Source organism: Lynx rufus, unplaced genomic scaffold (assembly GCF_022079265.1).
Source record: "Lynx rufus isolate CCGP_SWC_20201006 ecotype Redwood Valley unplaced genomic scaffold, mLynRuf1.p SCAF_26, whole genome shotgun sequence".
NCBI lineage: Eukaryota > Metazoa > Chordata > Mammalia > Carnivora > Felidae > Lynx > Lynx rufus.
The window spans coordinates 6,785,486-6,810,376 of record NW_025814841.1 but is presented as its reverse complement, the minus strand read 5'-3'; the positions used below and the strand labels follow the sequence as shown (position 1 = coordinate 6,810,376).

The 24,891-nt window shown below is 40.9% G+C and overlaps 1 protein-coding gene and 1 pseudogene across 3 annotated transcripts in view; both read right to left on the bottom strand.

Moving 5' to 3' along the window:
• RNF19A (ring finger protein 19A, RBR E3 ubiquitin protein ligase) overlaps positions 1-12,198 on the bottom strand; it is a 56,611-nt gene extending 44,413 nt beyond the window's left edge. The window contains exon 1 of one of the 3 annotated variants that reach the window (XM_047088873.1): positions 11,943-12,198. The gene's annotated coding sequence lies outside the window, so the exon portion shown is untranslated. Of the gene's footprint in view, positions 1-1,302; positions 1,418-11,942 lie in introns of those variants that run through there. The other 2 variants (XM_047088874.1, XM_047088875.1) reach the window with 2 other exon arrangements.
• A 10,783-nt stretch (positions 12,199-22,981) lies between these two features.
• On the bottom strand, positions 22,982-23,561 carry LOC124518968 (60S ribosomal protein L18a-like; annotated as a pseudogene).
• Between the last annotated feature and the right edge of the window lie 1,330 nt (positions 23,562-24,891).

Here is a 24,891-nt window from a genome sequence, read left to right as displayed (position 1 = left end):
AGGGAGAGGGAGATGGAGAGGGAGAGAGAGGGAGAGGGAGAGAGAGGGAGGGAGACACAGAATCCAAAGCAGGCTTCAAGCTCTGAGCTGTCAGCACAGAGCCCGACATGGGGCTCAAACCCACAGACCACAAGGTCCTGACCTAAGCTGAAGGCAGGCGCTTAACCAACTTAGCCACCCAGGCACCCCTGGGAGTCCCATAATGTAAACAAATACTTATCAAAATCCACTTTAAAGCTTTCTTTCTAAAAGACAATATATACTATTCACAGCAACTCTATTTTTCATAGTAACAATGGTTTTCCTGATACCATAAATAACTGACAATTTAAGTTATAGAAAAAGGAATCACTGTTTATCTGACCAAATGATCTAGTATACAGAACATTCATTTAGGTCACAGGGCATAACTTCAGGAACCAATACTGATAAATAAACAGTGGGGGAAAACCTATGTTTCCACACTATCTCCTATGTAGAGAGTAGCTAGGCACAATTTAATGTAGCAATTGACTACCAAAAAAAAAAAAGAATTATCATAAGCCACCCCTGGATCAGACCACACTAGAAGTGATGTACTAGAAATGATGTGTCCACACATAAGCTAATTTCAGCCCAAAGTAAATAGAGCTTTTGTAAATCAGAACCATCTCATTAAGAGAAGCTTAAGGCATTAATGTTTCTGGATTTTCATATATGCCTTTCCCTAAACAAATATAAACCACTAAAGTTTATTACAATAAACCTTGTTGTTACTCAAAAGATTTAAATGTTTAAAGTTTTTAAGTTATGCCATTCATTTTACCAACTTTAAATTTGGAAAATCCCTATTTTCCTCTAATAAATCTATCCCCCAATATACCTGCCAAATTCAGCTGGAGCAGCAGTGCAGGCTCCAAGCATAAGTCTTGCTCTCCAAATAATATTAAGAGGACACACTCTTTTATAAAAACTCTCAATTATTAAACATCTCCTTATACAATCTGGTAAAAATATAATAGGCATAACAACAAATTTTTGGAGGAGGATAAAAATGCTTAAGAATAACAGCTAATACATGGACAGGCTTCAAAGAAATCCATGAAATCTCTAAAACAGTATACTAAATCCTGAATATATGTATATTCTAGGGACAGAAGCCACAGCTCTCAAGAAATTCTCCAAGGAGCCTAAAGTATAACAAACGTTAACAGCTACTGCTGGGATGCTGGAATTTCTGTAAAAGTTATTTTCAGTTTCTGTAAATTTTCTGCTCTCAGTAATTTATATTAGTATGATATTCATATCTGTACTAATTATTACCTCAGTTAGAACATACTTGTATTCCATTAAGATTTGAAGTTGCAGGGGCGCCTGGGTGGCGCAGTTGGTTAAGCGTCCGACTTCAGCCAGGTCACGATCTCGCGGTCCGGGAGTTCGAGCCCCCGCATCGGGCTCTGGGCTGATGGCTCAGAGCCTGGAGCCTGTTTCCGATTCTGTGTCTCCCTCTCTCTCTGCCCCTCCCCCGTTCATGCTCTGTCTCTCTCTGTCCCAAAAATAAATAAAAAACATTGAAAAAAAAAATTAAAAAAAAAAAAAAGATTTGAAGTTGCAGTTCTTTCCAAAAGAGTTAAGTTTTGGGGAAGGTTAAAAAACAACTTTCATTCTTAAAACAAATGTCTCAGGTTCACAATGCAAGAATAAACGTGAGATATGTAGATGGCCTAGAATAATTTATCAAACATTTAAGAAACAAAATTCTACAAATAAAGGCTAATCAATATTGTATATTCAAAAGACAATTGAAGGGCACCTGGGTGGCTCAGTCCGTTGAGTGACCGACTTCGGCTCAGGTCATGATCTCACAGTTTGTGAGTTCAAGCCCCATGTGGGGTTCTGAGCTGACAGCTCAGAGCCTGGAGCCTGGTTCCGATTCTGTGTCTCCCTCTCTCTGCCCCTCCCCCACTCATGCTCTGTCTCTCTCTGTCTCAGAAATAAACACTAAAAAAAGATTTAAAAAAAAAAAACAAAAGACAATTGGTTACAAATAGGCATATAAAGAGATTTTAATGCTATTACGTCATCTTCACTTAAAATGGCAATTACCACTGGAAAATGTTAAGTTTGTCATTCTTCATAGAGTCAATAGCAGTATCTCTATTTAAAACATAACGGACACAAAGAGGTAAAATATTTGATGTCCAATGAGAAAGAATCAACAATGATGCTAGAAATACAGTCTAAATGCCTTTCAATTTGTGTATATCTCCTCAGAAACGTGACCATATTATATGCAGCTCTAAGGAAATCTGCGTTCTATTTATTGCTACCAAGTGGTTTTGTGGCTTTGGTTTAGTAACAACTTCTCTGTATCATCTGTAAAACAGGGAAAACACAACTGTGGCATAGATATTATATTCTCACCTGTTTCATTTTCCTCCTGAGCACATATGAGGACCACATTTTCCATTCCATTTGTAGCTAGATGCAGTCATGTGTCTAGTCCTGACCAATGTGAGTTCAATGATGCATGCTCCTTCCAGAACTGGTCCCTAAATCAGCCCTTCAAACATCCTCTGAGGTCTCACTAGTAACTCGGGGGGGGGGGGGGGGGGGGGGACTCCAAGCAGGCCATAGGGGCAGCTGAGTCACGAGATGGAAGGAATCTGAATACCTGAGTCATCCACATGGTTTTTTGTGTGATGAGAAATAAACTCTTTCATTGTGCTCCACCATGAGATTTGGGGGTTATCTATTTCAGACACAATAATCTTACCTACCTTAGTGGGGGGAAGATAAAATGAGGTAAAAAAATTTAAAGTAGAAGATAAAATGAGGAAGGGATTTTTTTTTTAACGTTTATTTATTTTTGAGACAGAGAGACTGAGCATGAACGGGGGAGGGGCAGAGAGAGAGGGAGACACAGAATCGGAAACAGGCTCCAGGCTCTGAGCAGTCAGCACAGAGCCCGACGTGGGGCTCGAACTCACATACCGCAAAATCGTGACCTGAGCCGAAGTCGGACGCTTAACCGACTGAGCCACCCAGGCGCCCCGAGGAAGGGATTTTTAAATTCTATACAAATGTGGGGTAATGATAGCAACTATTTTTTTATATATATTTTAACGTTTATTTATTTTTGAGAGAGAGAGACAGACAGACACAAGCAGGGGAGGGGCAGAGAGACACACACACACACACACACAAAGAATCTGAAACAGGCTCCAGGCTCTGAGCTGTCAGCACAGACAGGGGTTCAAACTCATAGACCACAAGATCATGACCTGTGCCCAAGTCAGACTCTTAATCGACTGAGCCACCCAGGCACCCCCACAACCATTTTTTAAAATGTTTGTTTTTGAGAGAGGGAGAGACAGAGCATGAGTGGGGGGAGGGCAAAGAGAGAGGGGGAGACAGAATTGGAGCTCAGGCTCCAGGCTCTGAGCTGTCAGTACAGAGCCAGATGCAGGGCTAAAACCCACGAACCAGGAGATCATGACCTGAGCCAAAGTCAGAGGCTTAACTGACTAAGCCACCCAGGCACCCCATGGTAGAAACTTTTTATCCAGAAAGTAAAGCAGAAACTTTGGAGTCACTACATCTGGGTTCAAGTTCAGCCTCTGACACATATTAGCTAGGTGTGTGACATTGTGTTAAATTACTAAGACAGTTTCTTCAACTATAAAATAAGAACAATACCTACAGCCCACCAGATTATTATTAGGATTAAGTGAAATAACATATACAAAGAATCCAGCAGAGGGTATGGCACATATTAACCACTTAACAAATATTATCCAAACTATTACAAATATCTGAGAGGATGGCACAAACCACCTACTGGATAAAACTGTTGGAAGGATTGTAACACTTAAGGCTAGAAATAAAATGAAACAAATTCTTGGCTCCAAAAGGGCTTTTGTAATGTAATCAGAAAAGTTAGGCTTTTGGTAGTTTAGAACACATCAGTATAATACATTAAATTCTCTAAGGTAAATATAAATAATGATTTTAGTCTTAAGTTTATATAGCTACAAACCTACCTCAAGTGATCGTTCTAATATTACAAGTGGGATAATTTCAGTTCAACTACTTATAAATGGGTGAAGTGGAGGTAACTGAAACAGATGATTAGCATAGTCACTATCAGTTTCCAGCAAAGTTCTTTAGAAAGACTCAAATACACTACCATGAGCTCTATCCTTAAAATAGTTTCTACAATTTCACAGAAAAAGAAACTAAAAGTTCAGAGTAAATGATTCCCATATACCACAAAGCTTCTCCAAAGAAGCAGTCCTTAAACAGCTTCACAACATACACCTGCTACATTTATCTCTTAAAGCCTGTTAGTGATTGGGAGGTAGAACAGAATGGTACTTTGTGGTTTTAGTAATATTCATTACAAATAATACTCATTACTTAATCCATTACAAAAAGCAAGCTACTGCAGAAAGAAAAGGCATTATTCATTCCATTTTTCCAATTAAAAAAAAGATTAAAGACATTTTGGCTGGCTCATTCCAGACCCTCTTTGTTCAGAAAGGGAAACAATACATCAGTAGGGAAATAGGTGGGAAAGCATAATGCAAAATGCTGGGCATGACAGAGTGCCCAGAAACATTAAAAAGTTTTAAAATAGGTTTTAAAAAAGATACCTAGGTGTCAACATTTTTTGAACTGGTTAAAATACTCATTGCTACAGATCAACAGAAGGGAATTACTAACCTAGTCTGAAATCTTAGTCTACCTACTGTTTTGAATTTCAATGTCCTTATTTGAAAGTTGAAGTGATTGGACCAGATAATGTCTAAAAGACTATGATTCTAACATACAAATGTGTAGAGTTTTAATATACAGCATATTCCAGAGTGAAAAGTGGATAATTTAGACTGTAAGATAAAGAATTTTTGGTTTTGTTTTAAGAATGTCTCCAAATCCTCGGGCACCTGGGTGGCTCAGTTGGTTAAGCATTCGACTCTTGATTTCAGCTCATGATCCCGTAGTTCATGCATGGGTTTGGGCCCAGCGTCAGGCTCTGTGCTGGCAGTGTGGACCCTACTTGGGATTCTGTCTCCCTCTCTCTCTCTGCCCTTTACCCACTCATGATCTCTTTCTGTCTCTCTCAAAATAAACAAACAGGGGCGCCTGGGTGGCGCAGTCGGTTAAGCGTCCGACTTCAGCCAGGTCACGATCTCGCGGTCCGGGAGTTCGAGCCCCACGTCAGGCTCTGGGCTGATGGCTCAGAGCCTGGAGCCTGTTTCCGATTCTGTGTCTCCCTCTCTGTCTGCCTCTCCCCCGTTCATGCTCTGTCTCTCTCTGTCCCAAAAAAATAAATAAACGTTGAAAAAAAAAAATTTTTTTTAAAATAAACAAACAATAATAAATAATAAGTTATCTCCAAATTCTCTCAAATGTTAGTATACTCTTCTGCTTTAGTAAATCCAGTTGAATGAGTATAATCTTTGCCTTTCTGATAATCTTTTTCTAACCAATTAACATATTTTTTGAGACCAAATACAGAAGCACATAGGACACTGAACTGGAATTACTAAGTTGAACTGAAAGTCAGGATATAAGACTTCACTTGGTTTTACAACTCTCCCAATATGACTATGCTTCACTCTCTTACCCTGTCTATAAAACAAGGGAAAATGTGCTATCATCTATTTCACTGGAGTAGTATTAAAGTATGTCTTTGAAACACTTTGAACCACTCAGACAAGACTCTTACAGAAGAGATTTTTTTCATTATTAGTAACTTATCATACCAAGTCTAAGTATAAAAACAAAAGAAAGAAGTTCCCATGAGACTACTGCATATGGGAAGTCCTCTTACCTCCTACATTGGAATCAGTTACAATTAATAAATCAATATAAGATGTTCTTATAATACACAGAATCTGGAAAGGTGACTAGGCCCATTGCAGCACCAGATTTTAAATCTCTGATCTACATAAAAACTGCCTGAACTAATCTATCCTTCAGTTTTTGTTTATATGAATAACCAACATTTCTTAAATAGGCATTCTTAAAATCATGAAATAAGGAAGGTCCTTTGGAAAGAGGGGTAGGGACAGATAAATAGGTGTGAATGGCGAAAATAAAACTATTCAGAAAAGATATATTATGTACAGCACAAGATATATTATGTATATATAGCACAATGACTATTTTATCCAAATCAAGGGTGGCAGTGGTTCCCTAGTAAGAAGTTATTCACAAATATAGCTAAATCAAATAGATGCTTCCTTACAGCTAGCAAAATACCCTTTAATTAAAAAAAAAAAAAAAAAAACTTAGGGTGGGAGGGAGGGGAGGGTGGGTGATGGGTATTGAGGAGGGCACCTTTTGGGATGAGCACTGGGTGTTGTATGGAAACCAATTTGACAATAAATTTCATATATTGAAAAAAAAACTTAAACTATTATTATGGATGAATATCCTTTGCCTTTTTGCATAAACATAATACACTTTACTAATGTCCTTAATAAAAATTTCTGGAATCACGTAGTAAGTTGAACGGTGGCCTTCAAAAGAGATGTTCCCATCCTAGCCTGGAACCTGTTAATAATATCTCATTTGGAAAAAAAATTTATAATCACTGACCTAGAATGATTGTGGAGATAAGATACGAGTCAGGCCTTGAAAGAAGAGAAGGACCTTAGATAAGCAGAGAAGATGAAAAAGAGTATTCCAGACAGACAAATGCATAGGAAAAGTCATGGAGGTGAAAACTATCCACATTTTGTTAACATATTTACCAAATAGATCAATTGGCTGCAGTGTGGGGTTTTTTGGTAGTAGAATGGTGAGAGACTTAGGTTAGATTGTGGAAGGCTTTGAATACCATGAAAAATCTGAAATTTATCTGTGGGAAGCAAATGGTGATTTGTAAACAAAAAGACTAACATAATCATGCAGAAACCAGGTGATTAATGAAATTTCAGTCTGGGAAAATAGAAAGTGGTCTGAGCTTTTGGCTCTACCACATTGTCCAACAGCACTTTCTGAAATGATGGAAGTATTCTAGACCTGCACTGTCCAATATGGTGGCCAGTAGCCACCTACAGCTATGGAGCATTTGAAATGGGAGTGGTGCAACTGGGGAACTGAAATTTTAATTTTTTAAAATGTTAACTAATTTAAACTTAAATAGCCCCATGTGGCTAGTGATGATATACTGGACTGAACAGCTCTAGAGTTTTCTCACTTATAAAACGCAAAGTGCAATGAGAACACTAGTGTCCCTAGGCTAAGTTCCACAGCCAAATAAAGTTGGTGCAGCATTCTGATAAAAGCAAACAGGTATTCAAGCAGATGCACCTGAGCATGACTGAAACAGTTCCAGGTTTGTAACCTTTTCATTTCACTCTTTTCATCTCCTTGATTTACTTAAGAGACCCACTCTGTCTCTTGCTGATTTTTCAAATTGGTCTTTAGGTTGATGTTTCCCATGAGTCTATAGTTAAATAGGTAAGGCATCTAATTTAATAGAATTTCTGTGGAAAGGAACAAACATTTCATACAAAAATGCCCCTAGAGCTATGCTGCCCAGTGTGAACACATACTGGAAAAAAGACAGTATGAATAAAAGAATGTAAAGGCACTCATTCATACATGTTGAAATGATAATATTTTGGATACACGGAGTTAAATAAAATATATTATGAAAATTAATACACCTGTTTCTCTTTAATTTAGCCAATAGAAAATCTTAAATTACATTTATGACTCACATTAAATTTCTCTTAGACAGCCCTGCTGTAGAGAAAGTTATGACATAGATACCTCACAATATACATACTTTATTCAGTTAGTACATACTTACTCAGCATCTATTATTGTCAAGCTTTATGCAACGTTCTGAGACTTTAACAGTGAAGAAAGAGAATGGTCCCTGCCATCAAAGAGCTTAAATTATCTCCTACACTTCTGCACATTTTACATATATTATCTCATTTGTGATAATGCATAAAGATAATTTAATTTTAGAATACTTTACCATTTGGGGGAGCAACGGTCAATGTATAACTAAGAAATTACAAAACAAAGATTCACACTAATGACTATTTTTGTGATACACTAGTTATATTACTATGCTATATAATATGTATCTGGAAGCCTAATACTATCACATTCCCAGTAGCTTCTCCTGGTTTCTTGATCCCTCCCTCTAACTAGTTTGCTCCCTCTTTATGGCTCACCTCTCTCAGACTGTCTCTTCGACTGGCAACCTGCCTGCTATTCACATTACAGCAGGGTTATTTATACTTCCAGGGGTCTCCAAAGAAGGAAAGAGGTTGAAAATATAAGTGTACGTAATTTCAAGCAGCCAACTTCAGTTTTTTGAACCCAAGACTGAGTTTTGAAGTTTCTTTTCAGCTTAAATGAGGTAATTTCTGTAGGATTTTGCTTTATAATTCAATGCACAAACTTATTTGAGGGCTGAAACAACTCATTAGTTTTGTTCTACTGAAGCTTTCACATAAGAAAACTCTCCCAAATAGGGCTTCAGAAACAAATTAACAAGTAGTATTTCTCTAGCAAATGATTTTTAAAATAAAATACTAGGTAACATCAATAGGTCAAGAATATATAGGATTTTAAGGCTAATGGCACAACTTTCAGGAAAATGTTACTAATAAACTAAATGTTTAGGTTTGACAGCTACAAAGAGAGCAAATACAAACAAAACTGCTGTACTTTATCAAAGGGTGGCAATTTTTCCTAATTTAATAAAGTATTACTAATATATGATAGTTATTGAGAAACAAAATGAAGTACCCAAGTTTTAACTACCCAAAATGATTTCACTGCCTTTTTTGGTTGAAGTCTACCAGCATCTGAAATACAGATGTGTTTAGGAAAGGAATACTATTCCTTGGTCTTTAGCTGTATGCAGGTGTGGCTATATACATAGTTGTTTCAATGTTACACATCTGCTGCCAGCAAACAGAAAACTCACTTTATGATATTAAAAAAAAAAACTGAAGAAAAATAATAATTACTCCCGATTTGGGGGAAAAAAAAATCACCTAAGGAAAATGTAGCTATTCTCCTTAAGTAACTGCATTAGCCTTTTGCTAAAAAGGAGTCAAACCAAATTTAAGCTAACATACTTCATATATGATCATGGGTCCTCTCAATCATTAACTATTAGTGCTACCATGCCATCAAATATACAATGCAATCAAATATAAGTTTAGAAATTCAACTTCTGTTTGCTCTCCAGTCCAAAATGGCCTATCTTTTATACAGGCCCCAAACAATAAAAGAGCATAAAGTTTAGTGCAAAACCAGCCTGCCTTTGACAATCAACTGTCACTTGTTAGTAGCATCAGAAAAACAAGTAACGATTCCTGAGATTTCCTTTATAACTTCAAGACAGAATAAGTATAAGGAGGCAATTCAGATGTAAATGTAACAAAATTTATCCCCAGCTCACTCTTACTCTGTGCCCAGAACTAGCTTAGGGACTTTTACATGTTATCACAAATATTTGTCCTCCTCTTCCCCTTTGATAAATTCAGAAAATTACATTGTTCAGTCCTCAGTGCCCTCCAGATTAAAAAAAAACCAACAAAAAATAAAGGAAGAAGAAAAGCAGGAGGATGGGAGATGGTTACAAACCAAAGAACTTCTGTGATAAGTCTAAATTAAGTGTTAAGATAAAATCAGAACCCGCCATAATATATGAGATTCTTTCAAATGTTAAAAAAGTTTGCTTCAAATTACCTATATTTAATTCTATCTAACAACCTCATTAGAATAGTATCTTTCAATCTGATCCCATTAAAGAGAGGTGGCCCCAAGGTGTCTTACATTCAAACTGCAAAAAAAATTACGACTTTCCCTACTTCAAATTTATGAGGTGCATTTATTTTCCGTAAAATGAAGGATCTTTAAAAACAGATATTGATCTTAGTATCTTTCATACATTAGGTGGAAAAAAATATGGTTTCATTTAGTCAAGTAGAAAAGCACCCCAAATTCTACAAATCACCACCAAAATTTTAAAAAGAAATTAAAACAGTGGTTAGAGGACAGTAAATTGGGACTGCTCTTTATATAAACTCTAATCTTCAACTGAGGCCTTCCCCAAATAAAACAACAGTTTTTTAAGTAGCTACTATCTGAAGACTTCGGTTGTGTTTCAATTCCTGAAACAAGCTGCAGTTTTAAAAGTTAATCTTACTAGAATCCTCCTGGAAGTCAAAGATATTGAAAAAAATACTTTAACATAAGATGCCAAAGTAGAATTATTGTTCCCTCAGCAAGACACCTTGCGGTGCCATTAATAGTTTCCATGGAGGCATGAAATTTAAACTTCAGTTATACTGTATACAGTCATTTTAAAGGAGAAGATTAAACAAAGAAAAAGGTTTTGTTGTTGTTGTTGTCGCATAATTTGATTAAGCCCCCAGACTGAATTCCAAATCTTTACCATGGAATTGCAACTGGCAAGGAAAGAACACTTGAAAATAAGAGTTAACAATAGATCATCGCCATTTTCTACACAGAGAGAAGTATTTACATTTTAATTCAGTTCAGGCAGCTGGGTGCTAAGGACGCATAAAAAGGCAAATATGGTAATAGCTTCAATTATAAACAGACGTGGAGAGCTGCCTATTAAGATGGTTAATGGCAAAACTGAAAATGAAAACAAGGCATACCGTCATACTTCCCATAACCAAGAGTCAAGGCAATCTAGGTTAAAATAATAAAAAACGAATAAGCCATATTCTCACAAAAAGAAAAAGAGAGAAGTGGGACTGAAAGAAAAGATCACGATCATTTCAAGGCAGCCAGTCAGGGGGAAAGACTGCTTGCTGCCTCCACTGTTTACTAATATTTAAAACTAGCATTTCCAGTCAACACCTGGGTTTGAAAATCGCAGCAGCACGGAAAGGCTGGGTCCTTTCCGACGTAAACCCAACAGAACATTCGGCAACGTTTTGCATAGTAAATATTACCCAGAATAAAGCATTGTTCGCGTATTTCCACCTTTAAAGACCAAAGAGAAAAAAAACAAAAAAAAACAAAAACGAAGACCCTTCTTTCTCCCATAAATAGCCTTCACCCCTCTCTCCCCTCTTTTACTTATCGCCCTTGCCGCGCGGGGTTAATGAACCCTAAACTTCTTTTTCTTCTTCCCATTACTGGAAACGGGGGGAAAGAGCAACGAGAGAGGGGAAGGAACCCAGATGACAGGAAAAACTGGAAATCAAAACCAGTGGCGTTTCTTCCTGGGCGAAGGCTAGGAACTCCCTGAAGGTTTCGCGTGACGGAGACAAGCCTGGAAGACCCCTATTAAGCCCCTGTTAACGTATCTTTTGAGCCCACGGCGACACCATTTTTCGTCTCATTTCTGCTGCTGAAGGGGGTGGCAGTTCCCCCGGATGAACCTTCACGGGCGCACGCCTCCCCTTCCCTAAAGCCCCCGCAGCAGGGGTTGGGGGGCTGTGGCCCCCGCTCCGAATTTACAGCGAGGCCCGGAAATCGGTCCCGTTAGAGCCGATTTCACCCATCAGGAATGCGCTCCACCCCCGCTGCCTCCCCGCGGCGGCCGCCCTCGGTGTCGGCTGCTTCAGGGGCCCGGGAAGTGCTGCAGGGGAGCGCCGCTCCGCCCGTCACAACACTGCTGGGTCGGCCGCCGACTCCACAGACTGGCCGGGCCGGGAGAGCAGAGCTCGGGCGGAGCCCGAGCGGCCGAGGGGGCGCCAGCGCCGGGCGGGGGACGCGGAACCAGCCCCAGGCCTGACCCCCAGGTCCAGGACCGGCCCCGGCCTCGGCCCCGGGCTGAGCCCGAGAGGCGGCGCCTTTCCCGTGGGATTTCTGAATCCATTTCCGTCCCGGGAAGGGGCGCGAGGGCAGCGGCCGTGCCAGAGCGCCTCGGGTCGGAAACGGGAGCCGCCCCTGCCCTCCTTTACCCGGGCGCAACCTCTTCCCGTGCCCGCCCGTACCTTCAACTCCTCGGAGCGGCGGTGGGCGCCGGAGTGCGGGTGAACAGGCCCATCTCCCGGCGGCAGCGGCAGAAGCCGAAGGAAGTACGGAGGAGGTTTCCTCAGACCCGCCGAGACGCCTCTCAGCTGGGGCGGAGGGAACGCAGAGGAGGGGTCCCGAGGGCCGCTTTCCCGAACTCCTCCTCCGCAGTTCTGTCTTGACGGCTGTTCCCGGGAACCAGCGCCACAACTGCCATTCTCCCCCTCCTTCAGCCCCCGCTGTCTCCGCCTCCTCCTCCCACTCCTTCCTCCCGCCCCCGACCCACCCAGCCCCGCCCCGCTCCGCTTCGCTCCGGCGCGCTGCCCGCGTGCCGTGCGTCATGGCGTCACGCCCACCGGGCCCGCCGCGGGCGGCTCTGGGACGCTGTCGTTAGCTCCGGCGCGTTGGCCCCGGCTGGTCTCGGCGCGCCCCGCCCGCGACCGGGTGGCCGGGAGGGCAGCCCCTCGCTTGTCCTCTACGCGGGCCAGTCAGCCGTCCTTTCTGCCCCTCGGCCCGCAGCACTTCGCCCTTAGCGGGGCAGGTGTCTCCTAAGAGAATGGGTGGGGTGGCCGGATCTGCGTCCTAGGTGATGGAGGATGCTGGACTCGAGGACCCTGGCTTTTTGGTGTTTCGCACGCCATAAATTATTCGTTTCTTTGTGTTCTCACGGTTCACCTGCTAGATTGGCAACCCCAGGGAAAGCAAGGCCGGGATGTTGCTGCAAGTTTCTGCCGCTCCCCGAGTGAAATGTTTTCCCCTCCTGTGGCTGCGCCCCCACCCACTCGTTCTTACAGTTTTAAGCAGGGGCTGCTAGCAACAGCGCTTAGCTCAATGTCAGGGTGCAGAGAATATCTGCCACCCTCCTCTTCCCTTCCCCCCATCACTTAATTTCACAAAGTCGCTTAAGTATTCAGAATTCATACTTCAGTACTTACTGATACATTCTGAATTACTTTAATCCAGCTTTATCTGTTCCATCCCCTCTTATCCTTTAAGCCAGTCATGCCCCCTTTAAATTTTTTAACCTGCACATGATTTAGTATCAGTTCTTTTTAGTTGAATAAACATTCATTGCAGACCTGGTCCATTCCCTCATAGTTGATTTCTCTACAAGATTCCTTGGCATATTGAGAAATGGAATGTTATGGATGCTGGACAGAATGTCCATTTGCCATCTGTTACTTAACAAAATATATCACCCTATCTATTCTTGTTTTAGTGTGTCTGTCCAATTTAAATTAGAAACAAACCAAGGAGCCATGGTGTTTCAGACGGTACTTGGTAGCTTTGGTAACCCAGTAAATGTTTACCAATTAGAAAACTAAACAAGCAAGGCAGTTAAGCCCAAGTATTTTTTTTTTTACCACAAATCTTAAAAGAAGTAATGATGAATATGTTTATTTTCATTTATTGGAAGTTTTAAAGCTGTTTTATACTCCTTGAAGGCTGCCTACCATTTAATCAATGGGATACTTTGTACAAGTAGTACCAGAATAGTAAGTTAAATGGATTTATGGAACAGTATTCATACATAATATAATCCTTGAGAATGTATCAACATGTTGAACATTTAAGAACAGATAGGGCAATGGCTTGAAAGGAGGTTTTGAGTAAAGAGGCTGTACAAAGTGAAATGGTCTTGTACTCTGTACATTGTCATATTTTCCAGAGGTGCCTTTTCCTGCTTGTCTTCTTGAAAGCTGGAGGGATTTCCTACTCTTCACTAAGGCAACATAGATATATTAAAAAACAAATATTTATTGAACATCTCCACTTGAATCCCCATGGGTACCTCAAACTCGGCCTGTCCAAGACAGAATTTCTCTTTTCCTCTAAACTTGTGTCTCTCATTCACCCAGGCCCAAACCAGAAATCGAGGATTCTTACCAAGCACCCTCCTTTCAGTCACTTCCAATTCATAATTAACCATCCCTGTTAAACATTCCTGCACTCTCCCTTCTATACTCTCCTTCGGCCTTTAGGGCAGTGATTTCTACTTTGCACATTAGAATCCCCTGAGGAGCTTTAAAAAAATCCTGATGCCCAGGCTGCCTCTGCCAATTAAGTTAGTATCTCTGAGGATGGCACTCAAGCATCAGGATATTTTTTTTTTTAACTCTCCAGGTGATTCTAGTGGTTGAAAACTATTGCTAGGGCCTCATCATTATTCACCAGATTACTGCAAAGGCATAATAATTGGCCCTAGGTGCCTTGAATTTTGGCAGCATTGTCCCTTCTTTCCCTACTGTCTTCTAATTCATTCAAAATCAATTCAATAAATATTTATTGAGTGCCTAGTGGGGGGGGGTCCCAATATAGCAATGAAAAAGATAGCCCTTGTATGTGGTCTCATAGTCTGGGGGAGTGGGGTGGCACAATTGGGGGGAGGAAGAAAAAAAACAAAGAAATAAAGGAAAGGAAATAAATTTACCCGTGTAACATATAGAAACCAGGAAGGCTGTTACCTTAGTTTGGTGTCTCCAACTAAAGTCTACTCCTCTGACATTTGAGCTGGGTTCTACAAGACAAGAGGAGGCAAACAAGTGAAGGGATGGGAAAGGTAGAGGAAACAGTAGGTGCAAAAGTCCTAGCCAAAGTTGCCAAGTTTAAGGCAGCTAGAGACTGAAGCATAATCAGGACGAGGGAGTAGAACATGGAGTTAAAGAGGCAGGAGGAAGCCAATTATGTAAGACATTTTGAGGTCATCATAAGGAGAATTCTAACTGGTTGGTATGATATATGATTAGACACAATAGATTTTCAAGTGGAGAGACACCTGATTTACCTCTGAAAAGGATCATTCTGGTTGTTCTGGGGACCACATTCTGGCAGAGCAAGACTGGAAGCAGGGAGACCAATTAGGAGGCTACTTCAAGAATCTAGGAAAGAAATCATAGTTCTTTGAACCAAGGTGGAGACGAAAGAGGATGGTTCCAGTATTTGTTTAGAGGCAGAATTGGTAAGACTTGCTTAGAATGGAGTGAAAGCAGGGATGAGAGGAAGAGAACAGGGTTACAATAACAGCTGCTTTTTACTGAATACATGTTACCTGACAGGCATTGTTCTAAGTGGTTTATAAGTATTCAGCCATTTAATAATCACAAGAGTCCCAAAAGATAGGTGCTATTCTTTTTTAAAAAAAAATTTTAATGTTTATTTATATTTGAGAGACAGAGAGAACAGGGGAGGGGCACAGAGAGACAGAGACAGAATCTGAAGCAGGCTCCAGGCTCTGAGCTGTCAGCACAGAGCCTGACGCAGGGCTCGAACTCACCAGCCAGGAGACAGTGACTTGAGCTGAAGTCAGATGCTTAATGGACTGAGCCACCCAGGCGCCCCAAAAGATAGGTGCTATTCTTATCCCATTAACAAACTAGTATCTGAGGCTTGAGGGTAAGTAATTTGCTCAAAGTTACATAGCTGGTAAGTGGCAGAACTGGGATTTGGACCATGCAGGCAAGTTAGTCTGACTCTAGAATTCATATTCTTTTTCTACCCCAACCATAGCCCCCTCCATTGGTGTCACAGTCAAAGTGAAATTTTCATCCACATTAAACTACTTAGGGTACCATAAATCCTTTCTCCTTCCTCCACTTCTCTCCTCCTTCTTCTTTCCTCCCTCTCTGTTACACATGAGCATTTACTTTTCTTTGCACGTGCTGTCTACTATACCTAGAATGCCCTCTCCCCTCTCCTTCCCTTCCTGGCTCAATGTAGCAACCTTTGCTGGTCCTTACAGGCTACGTCAGGCCCACCTTTATGGCTCCATAGCAACCCTGTGCTTACCTCCATAATTTTCTATGTAAGGTGCTTCATCCTTATTTGTAGGTCTTTCCCACTAAACTTTGAAGGCAGGTAACTTAATGCCCAATACATAAGACAGAGAGCAAGGAGGTTTTCTCTGGTCATTGGGAGATACAAATGTGGTAATGCATTGTCCTTGCCTTCAAGAAGCTTGTAAACTTGACAAGGAAACAGACACATAGAAAATCACTCTAATACAAGGACCAAAGGTATCATAGAAACAACATGTTATAGGACAGGACATTGGAGGCAAGAAAGTTGGCTTGAAGGTTCTGCTGGGGAAAAAAAAATGCAACCAGAAACGTGATCTTTGGGGCTTTATTCTCCACCATCATTTAACATGGCTTGGGGAGGCAGCCTTGGGACCTCATCCAGATAGACTTGGGAGATTCTCGGTTGCCACAGTTGATTCACTGGAATGTGCTACTTCCTGACTTCTCACTTTTACCTGTCCCTATGTGAATAAGTGTATTGATCTCCAGTTTGTTCAATTCCCTTTCTGGCAAGGTCAGAAATTTCTTCTTATGCAAGTCCCTCCTTTTTCTCATGTGTGAGGCTTCAGAACTTGGGTTCTAGCTGTGGGACCTTGGGAAAGTTACTGAACTCCTATGACCCACAGTGTTGGGCCCAGTGTGTAAGGCGTGAGGGTTTTGCCCTGCATTACCACAAGGGGTGTCACTGACATAGACCACACTGTGGTCATAGATCACACATGGATGCGCTTCATAGTAGGCCTTCTCAACATGACCCATCATGAAATAGGGGGAAAATAGTACCTACCCCTTTGAGTTGTTCTCAGAACTAAATGAGTAAATGTAGATACAGCACTTAAGCTTGGCATGTAGTAAATCATCAGTAAATGTTAGCTGCTATTACAAGGTAAAGGGAAGCCGGCTAGAGTGGGAATTAATCCAGCTAGGATTTTAAAAGTGGGGTCATCTGTGTCCCTGCTTGGGTGGTTCTCTTCATTGTTAGGACCATAGAGGGAATCTGGAGAGGAAAGCACTTTTCTCTTCCAAATTGAGGACCTAGGACCCTCAGGGGAAAAATCCTTCAGGTGGCTGAAAGCTGAGTTGCTCTGATCCACCAATTCCTCCTGCCCCATCTCTCGCTCACCACCTTCCACACGGAAATGGCACCATATACTCCCCAAAGCCAGCCCAAGCCACTCTTTCTTGTGGAAAGATTAGACTCCCTGAAGGGCTATGAATCAGCCTGTAGGGTGGTATTTCTCAAAGTGTAGGCTAGAATCATCATTGCTAGAATCACATGGAGCACCTGTTAAGATAAATTCCTGGGTTCTATCTCAGACTTACAGAATCATTATCTGTGAGATGGTAGTCCTGGAATCTAGTTTTTAACAAGCTCTCCGGGTAATTCATACTACATGTTTGAGAACTACAGCTTAAGTGCTTCAGCCATGATGACAATATCCCAGCTTCAAGCAGTTTTCTTTCACAAGATCTCTCATTAGGCTCCTTAGGAGGGAGGGTATCTCATTCCTCTTCAGGGGACCCATCCAGTTGTCTATAATCTGGTTCATTCTCCCTCCCACCCATTATCAGAAATGGTATCTCCTTTAACCTTCTCTTGGTAGAGACTGGAGCCTCAGGCCACCATTATCCATTGTTTATTCCAGTCTTTCTTAATTACCTTCCCTATTTGACTCATTCATGAGTTACCCTACTCTGAGCTGGTGACCTGGGCTAGAAATCCCCAGAACCCCTTATAACTAGAGCTGGTTAGACTCACTCTATGTTGGACAGGGTACGTTTGCCTGACTAGGTCCAAAGTGATGTGTTGCACTAGAAGCAGGATATCAGTGGGTGATGAGCAAGGACTTAGAATGACCATATGTCCCAGTTTGCTCAGGAGATCCCTGCTTATACCTGTTGTGGGGGCTTAATTATTAATGGTACCCCTTTCACTCTCAAAGAGTCCTGGGATAAACAAATTATCGTCATCCTGATAACGAGCCTCATGTCAAGACCAACAGTTGCAATGCTTTAGCCCTTGGATTGTGCCTAGACCACCCCCTTCCTACTCTCCCAGCCACCAATCCAATGGCATGGTTCCTTCTTCTCAGATTTCCTTAATGAATTTACTTTGGTGTAATACTTTGGACTTACATTAAGGGATTTATAAGAAAGCACCGTGAAAATTGTTGCTATATTTACTCTCTCTGACTGTATCTGAAGAATGTTTTTTTTTGTTGTTGTTGTTTTTTTTGGTTTTAGCACCTGGAATAGCTGTGTTTCCCCTGTTTATTATCCCCATTTGTTTTGTCTTCTGGATACCTAATGGAACTGACAGTATTTCTCTTGGCCATGAGGAAGCTTAGACCTATGTATGTGGCCTCCTTCTGGTCTGTATATGGATTAAACAGAACGCACTTTACACGCTTAATTTACTCTTTTTCTTTTAATTTTTAAAATTTTATTTTAGAGAGAGAGAGCATGAGGGGAGAGGGACAGAGGGAGAGAGAGAGAGAGAGAGAGAGAATCTTAAGCAGGCTCCACACTCAGCATGAAGCCTGAGGTGGGGCTCAATCCCATGACCCTGGGATCATGACCTGAACCAAAACCAAGAGTCAGATGCTCAACCAACTGAGCCATCCAGACACCCCATACTTAACTTACTCTTGACTTGAGTCCTCTGTTTCCATTTCTTCACTAACTTGAGATTTAATTTCTCTGGTGCTACATTATACGTATCTGTAACCCATCTTTTATCCTTTTTGAAACAAGGCAGGTATGAAAAATGTTTATGAACACATTCTCACAAACAAACTGGTACTAATTGCTAGTTATATAACTGAAAGAGATTATTTTAAAATGTATACAATGAATAATTTCCTCACTTCAAAATATAGCATTAACAAAATGAATAGCATTTTAAGTAACGCTGGATTTAGCATTATTCAACTGCGTTCTTATCTAGCAAGTGAAAGATTCAAACGAAAGCAAATGAACCAAAGATTAGATTAATTTTCAAGCTGAACTATTTTTAGATATGACCCAGAACCTTATACAAATAATGTGATGAGGAACACTCACCTATAGAAACCGCATAGCCCAATTAGACTCTATTCAGGGGTGTTTACCTTCGTAATGAAATTCTCTGCTGTTGGACCTGAAGAAAGGGAGAGGAAGGGGCAGGTCAGGGAATCAGATTTGAGAATGTACATTCCAGATAATAATGATCCATGAAGAGGAGTCTTTGGCCAGAAGTATGTGGCCTGTAACAGTCTCCAGACAATTATTCTTACTGCTGGCCTCGATAATATTGCAGGAGTTGGGACACGGAGCCATATAACATAAAACCACATAAAGAAATTCACCTTAATGAAATTACTGAGAAATACATTTTTTACAACTAGTTTATTTGGGAGATTGTGCTGAATTTACAAGACTTAAAGTTATATGGATAGTATGGATAGTACACTGTATTATTTTATGGATAAATAGGCAGCTAGTTAAATGTGCTTCAAAAAAATTTCGCCCCAAGTTTATGGAAAGCATGCTAAATATAGTGATTTCTGCCCCTTATCAGCATAAATATACCCATTTATCTTTCTTTAATTACAAAAATTTGCAGAGAATATGGGAACCTGTGTAACTCCTAAAAGAACAAATGTTAACATTTTCTCATATTTGTATTCCTTTTCAAAGCAAAAGAAATGAAACATTATAGCATTGAAGCCTCCTTTGTTACTCCTCCCAGCGCCCCCCCCCTTCCATTTCTCTCCTCCCAAGGTAACTGTTATCCTAAAAGTTTTACCCTTCTGGCTCACATTGTTATCCTTTTATGATATAAGTGCATATTCACAAATAACACATTCTGTTGTTTTATGTTCTAAATATAGTTTTTGCTAAACAACATTTTTACATAAATGATATTGTACCAAACGTATCATTCTACCTGCCTTCTTTTTTTTTTTTTCCTAATCAACATTGTTTTCAAGATCTACCCATGTTGATACATGGAAATCTATCTTATTCATTTTAGCTGCTTAATAAATGAGTTTTCTTATACATGTCTCCTTTTGCACATATGGGAGACTTTCTCTAGAGTATATACCTTGAAGCAAAATTACTGAAGACACTCTTTTGAAACTTGAAAAATACTAGAGACTGTCTTGTGGCTGTCCTCTGCTCTGATTATACCTGTAGGTATTAATAGTTAGTGGGTGAAAAAAGTAGGCATGTGTATTTGAATTCTCAGGGCTCTTCCCGTAAAAGTTCTAAAATTATTAATACAGGGAGATGAATGTCCATAAATCAAAGTTCCTATATGTCTATTCCCTCATCTTTATAATGAGGGTAATAAAAGTACCTCCTTCTTAGAATTTCTGCGAGAATTAAATGAAGGAATAAGTGTAAAGCATTCAGCACCTGGCACTTAGTAATAGCTCGGTAAATATTAGCAATTATCAGTAGTGTTATTTTAAGATGAGTGGATACTGGATTCAGTGGCTTTTATTTGAAGATAGTCTGTCACAGACAGAATTTTAAGGAAGAAAGAAAGTGTTATCCCCCCTGCAATATCATTTTTGAAAGTTTTATCTTTACGTTTTCCTTTTCCTTTCAAATTGTGTTTAGTATTTTTGGCAGAATATAGCACTGAAACAGTAAGAAGATTCAAGACATTTAAGCAGGGAGAAAACAGTAGGAAAGGTGACTAAGTATAAACTAACCCCTGCTGGCCGTGGACAGCCTGTTTTTGCAGGTGCCATCCTCCCACTTTTTTTGCCTTCCCTTCTGTTCAATGGTATTGTCAGGAAACTCATCAGCAATTAACAAAAGCAATTCTGTTTCTAGGGTGGTTTCAATTTAAAAAATCCCATCTACCTTTGCCAGGGGAATCCCGTCAGAAATGTCAGGAGAAGACGTATTTAAAAGTTAACTTCCTGGCAAATGTGGTCAGAATCCAAAATGACTGATTAAAAGCCTGTGTGATGTCAAAAGGCGGACGAGAAATGACATGTAATACCTTGAATACATCAGCTGATTTTTGGGGTTAGAGAGAACAATTTGTTACCTTACCCAAACGGATACTTGGGAGTTTTCAAAACAACAAACCCCCCAAAACAAAACTATCACAAGTTTGGAGCTAAAATAACTGTGCTGAGCCAACATTCCTATCAGTGATCAAAGAGAAAAAGATTTTAAAATAGTTGAATAACGAAGCAAAGGAGAAATATATCCGAAGTGTCAGGGCTAGCAATCTGTATTCAATTTCAAATTGCTTCTGGGAGTTTTATATCCTGTGATAAAATCAAAACTTTTAAATAATATATCGCAAGGACATGAGGGGAAAACTGAATAATTACTACAATGCTGTGATTTTGAGATGGTGTTGTTCAAATAAAGATTCCCTCACACTAAAATTGTATTATCATTTATTTTTACCAAGAAGAGGAAGATACCCACGGGTGTCTGGGTGGCTCAGTCGGTTAAGAGCCTGACTCTTGATTTTGGCTCAGGTCATGATCTCATGGTTCATGGGATCAAGCCCCGTATTGAGCTCTGTGCCGACAGCACAGAGCCTGCTTGGGATTCTTTATCTCCTCCTCCTTCTGTGCCCCTCTGCCACTGGTGCTCCCCCTTTCTCTCTCAAAATAATTAAACATTAAAAAAAATAACAAGAGGAGGGTTTCCAATCCAGATTTTGTACACTGTTGGTTCCATACATCACAGGAGCTATTTTCAGTGATCTTCTCAGTGTTTCAGTGTTGAATAGAAGAGGAAATAATTTCATAGCAAGCATTCGAGGATTTAGAAACAATACTTGAGACATTCTATTTTCAGAAGTACAAATCTGCAACGCAATCAAATTCAAGGACTGATGACTAACGTAAATGGTCAATTGCCAGGAGGTAATTCTTTTGTTTCCACTTTAATATTTTACTGATTTATAGACCCAATAGGAACACGTGTAGAGTTTTTGTTTTTCTTTAAAATGAACAATGGATTCCCCTGAAATATTACATTTAGAAGACGTACGTAGGAAGTCTGGAGGAGAGAGGAAGTTCCTTTCATTTTCTTCTCCTTCCAGTGCCTACGCCAACCTCACTCCCATCTAACAATGAGTACTGTTTTCTCTTAATTAGGCTTCTAATGTAACTTTGCATTAATTTTTCACAAGTGAAGAATTAAGAATTTGCAACCTGAGAAACCTAAGTATATGTGTATATGTATTTGCATAATGTCATAAAAAATTAAAACAAATAAAATAGAACCTTATAATGTGACATTTCAGTAAGAGATGATAAGAAAATTAATTCAAAAGATTCATCTTTCAAAAAGAAAATCCTAGAGAAGAAAATATGTTTGCTGTTAAAGGCGGAGAACTTAAAACTGAAGGGTCTTAGCAGAGGGTTTGATTTTCAGGTCTTCCAAAGAAGCAAACCCACGGTCATTCTGGATCTTGACTTCCTGTATTGTATCTGCTAATCTGTCCCTCTGTTTGACCTGACCAGTTCCATGGTCTTTGATTCTCATCAGACTGTCACCTCTAGGCCTTTTCCTCTCAGTGACCTCTGGACAAGATACATGTACCTAGGAATTTCATTCTAGTTTTCTGCCCTCAGCAGCTTCAAGTCTGCAGCCTGTCTCCTGGGTCCTTAAGCCCAATATTTACCAGATCTCTGCTTCATCCTATATTGATCTTAGAACATAGAACAGAATATAGAATATAGAATATATTCTATAGAATATAGAACATAACTATAGAATATAGAACATAACTAACTGATAGATTTTCCGATCATTGTTATCAACCCCAATATTGCAGAAAATATCTGCGGATGTTTAGGATGGTTGATATCCAAGTATTTATATATGTTGATATACAGAGAAAAATTAGGATAGCCCACATGCACTTTTTAAATTTTTTTTTTTTAATTTTTTTTTCAACATTTTATTATTTATTTTTGGGACAGAGAGAGACAGAGCATGAACGGGGGAGGGGCAGAGAGAGAGGGAGACACAGAATCGGAAACAGGCTCCAGGCTCTGAGCCATCAGCCCAGAGCCTGACGCGGGGCTCGAACTCACAGAGCGCGAGATCGTGACCTGGCTGAAGTCGGACGCCCAACCGACTGCGCCACCCAGGCGCCCCCACTTTTTAAATTTTTTATTTTATTTTTTTTCTGAGCACTCTGGTTTTCCCAAAGAGTCTTTTTGGGCCTACCTCCGGACAGGGAGGCTCTGCATCTAAAAATATGTGTTGGGCCTCTTGGCGGTGCATTATGGCTTGTGCTGGGGACGCAGGACCCAGTGGGGCAGCGGGAACTCGATCTTGGAGTCCCGGAACTGCTGGGCTGAGGGCTGGTGGCACTTGCTGGCTGCGATCTCCTCCACCTTCATGACCTGGATCCAGTGAGCCCGGCGCGGTGTGGAGCGCCCGCCCGTGTCTCAGTAGCGCTGGGTGACAGCGCCTGCCGCGGTCGGGTCCCGGTACTGCCGGTACAGGTTGCGGGCGCCCCTGCCGGAGTCAGAGCACAGCCAGGTGCTGAAGTCCCTCACCCTCAAGGGGATTTCTCCAACACCTGTCCACAGTGGACGATTTCCCCCAAGACTTCATCTTCTTCAGCTGAGACACAAAGCACCAGAAGCGGAACTTGGCGACAACCTGATTAGGCGCAAAGATTCATAAGCGATAGAGGGGCGGAGTATGGCATTTGGGGGTGGGCAGGAGGCACCCCACCACCTTGTAGTCTCACAGCGTGCCCCAGGCCTTCAGGGTGCTCTCTTCGCTCGTGCCGCCAAGCAAGAAAAGACTAGGATAGCTCATAATTTTAATGCACATAACACATGTCAATCATGTCTTTAATTTCCTTCCCTCTCTCCTCCCTTAAAAAAAGTCTGGGGTGTCTGGGGGGCTCAGTCCGTTAAGCATCTGACTTCGGCTAAGGTCATGATCTCACCATTTGTGGGTTTGAGCCCTGCCTGGGGCTCTGTGCTGACAGCCCAGAGCCTGGAGCCTGCTTTGGATTGTGTCTCCCTCTCTCTGCCTCCCCCACTTGCTCTCTCTCTCAAAAACAAACATTCAAAAATTTTTTTTAAAACGCACTTATTTATTTATTTTGAGAGAGAGAGAGAGCATGAGCACAAGTGGGAGATGGGCAGAGAGAGAGAGAGAGAGAGAGAGAGAGAGAATCCCAAGCAGGCTTCATGCTGTCAGTGCAGAACCCAATGCAGGGGTCAGTTTCATGAACCATGAGATCATGAGCTGAGCCAAAACCAAGAATCTAACATTCAACCAACTGAGCCACCCAGGCTCCCTACATTGGTGTTGTAAAGGGGCTCATTGCTGAAAGAATAAAATCATACCATTTGCCGCAACATGGATGGAACTGGAAGGTATTATACTGAGTGAAATAAGTCAGTCAGAGAAAGACAGATATCATATGTTTTCACTCATATGTGGATGTTGAGAAACTTAACAGAAGACCATGGAGGAAGGGAAGGGGAAAAAAATAGTTACAGAGAGGGAGGGAGACAAACCACAAGAGACTCTTAAATACACAGAACAATCTGAGGGTTGATGGTCGGGGGGAGAGGGGAAAACGGGTGATGGGCATTGAGGAGGGCACTTGTTGGGATGAGCACTGGGTGTTGTATGTAAGTGATGAGCCACAGGAATCTATCCCAGAAACCAAGAGCACACTTTACACACTGTATGTTAGCCAATTTGACAATAAATTATATTAAAAAATAAACAAACAAAAAATAAATAAAGGGGCTCATTGCCTAAAGCCCTCAGAAGGGCTTGACCTTGACCGTCTATTGCTGCTTTCAGTTGGTCTTCATCTTCAACCCCATGTCCAGCCTGGCTTCCATCACCCTTGCAGGCATACTGGACCCTCTTACCCCTTTTCCATCCCACTCTCTCAGTCACACCAATTCCAATCTGTCTGCTTTTCTATTTCTTGTTTCTGAACTTCAGGAAAATGCATGCCAGCTAACCTCAAATTAGCAACCCCATTATTCATTTCTTATTGATTTCGAACAGCTATTCCCAGTATTCCCCATTCTTCTAAGTTCCTAATGTCCACTCTCTTTCCTTCATTTTATTCGACAAATACAAATTGAGAATCAACAATATGCCATGCTTGCTATGC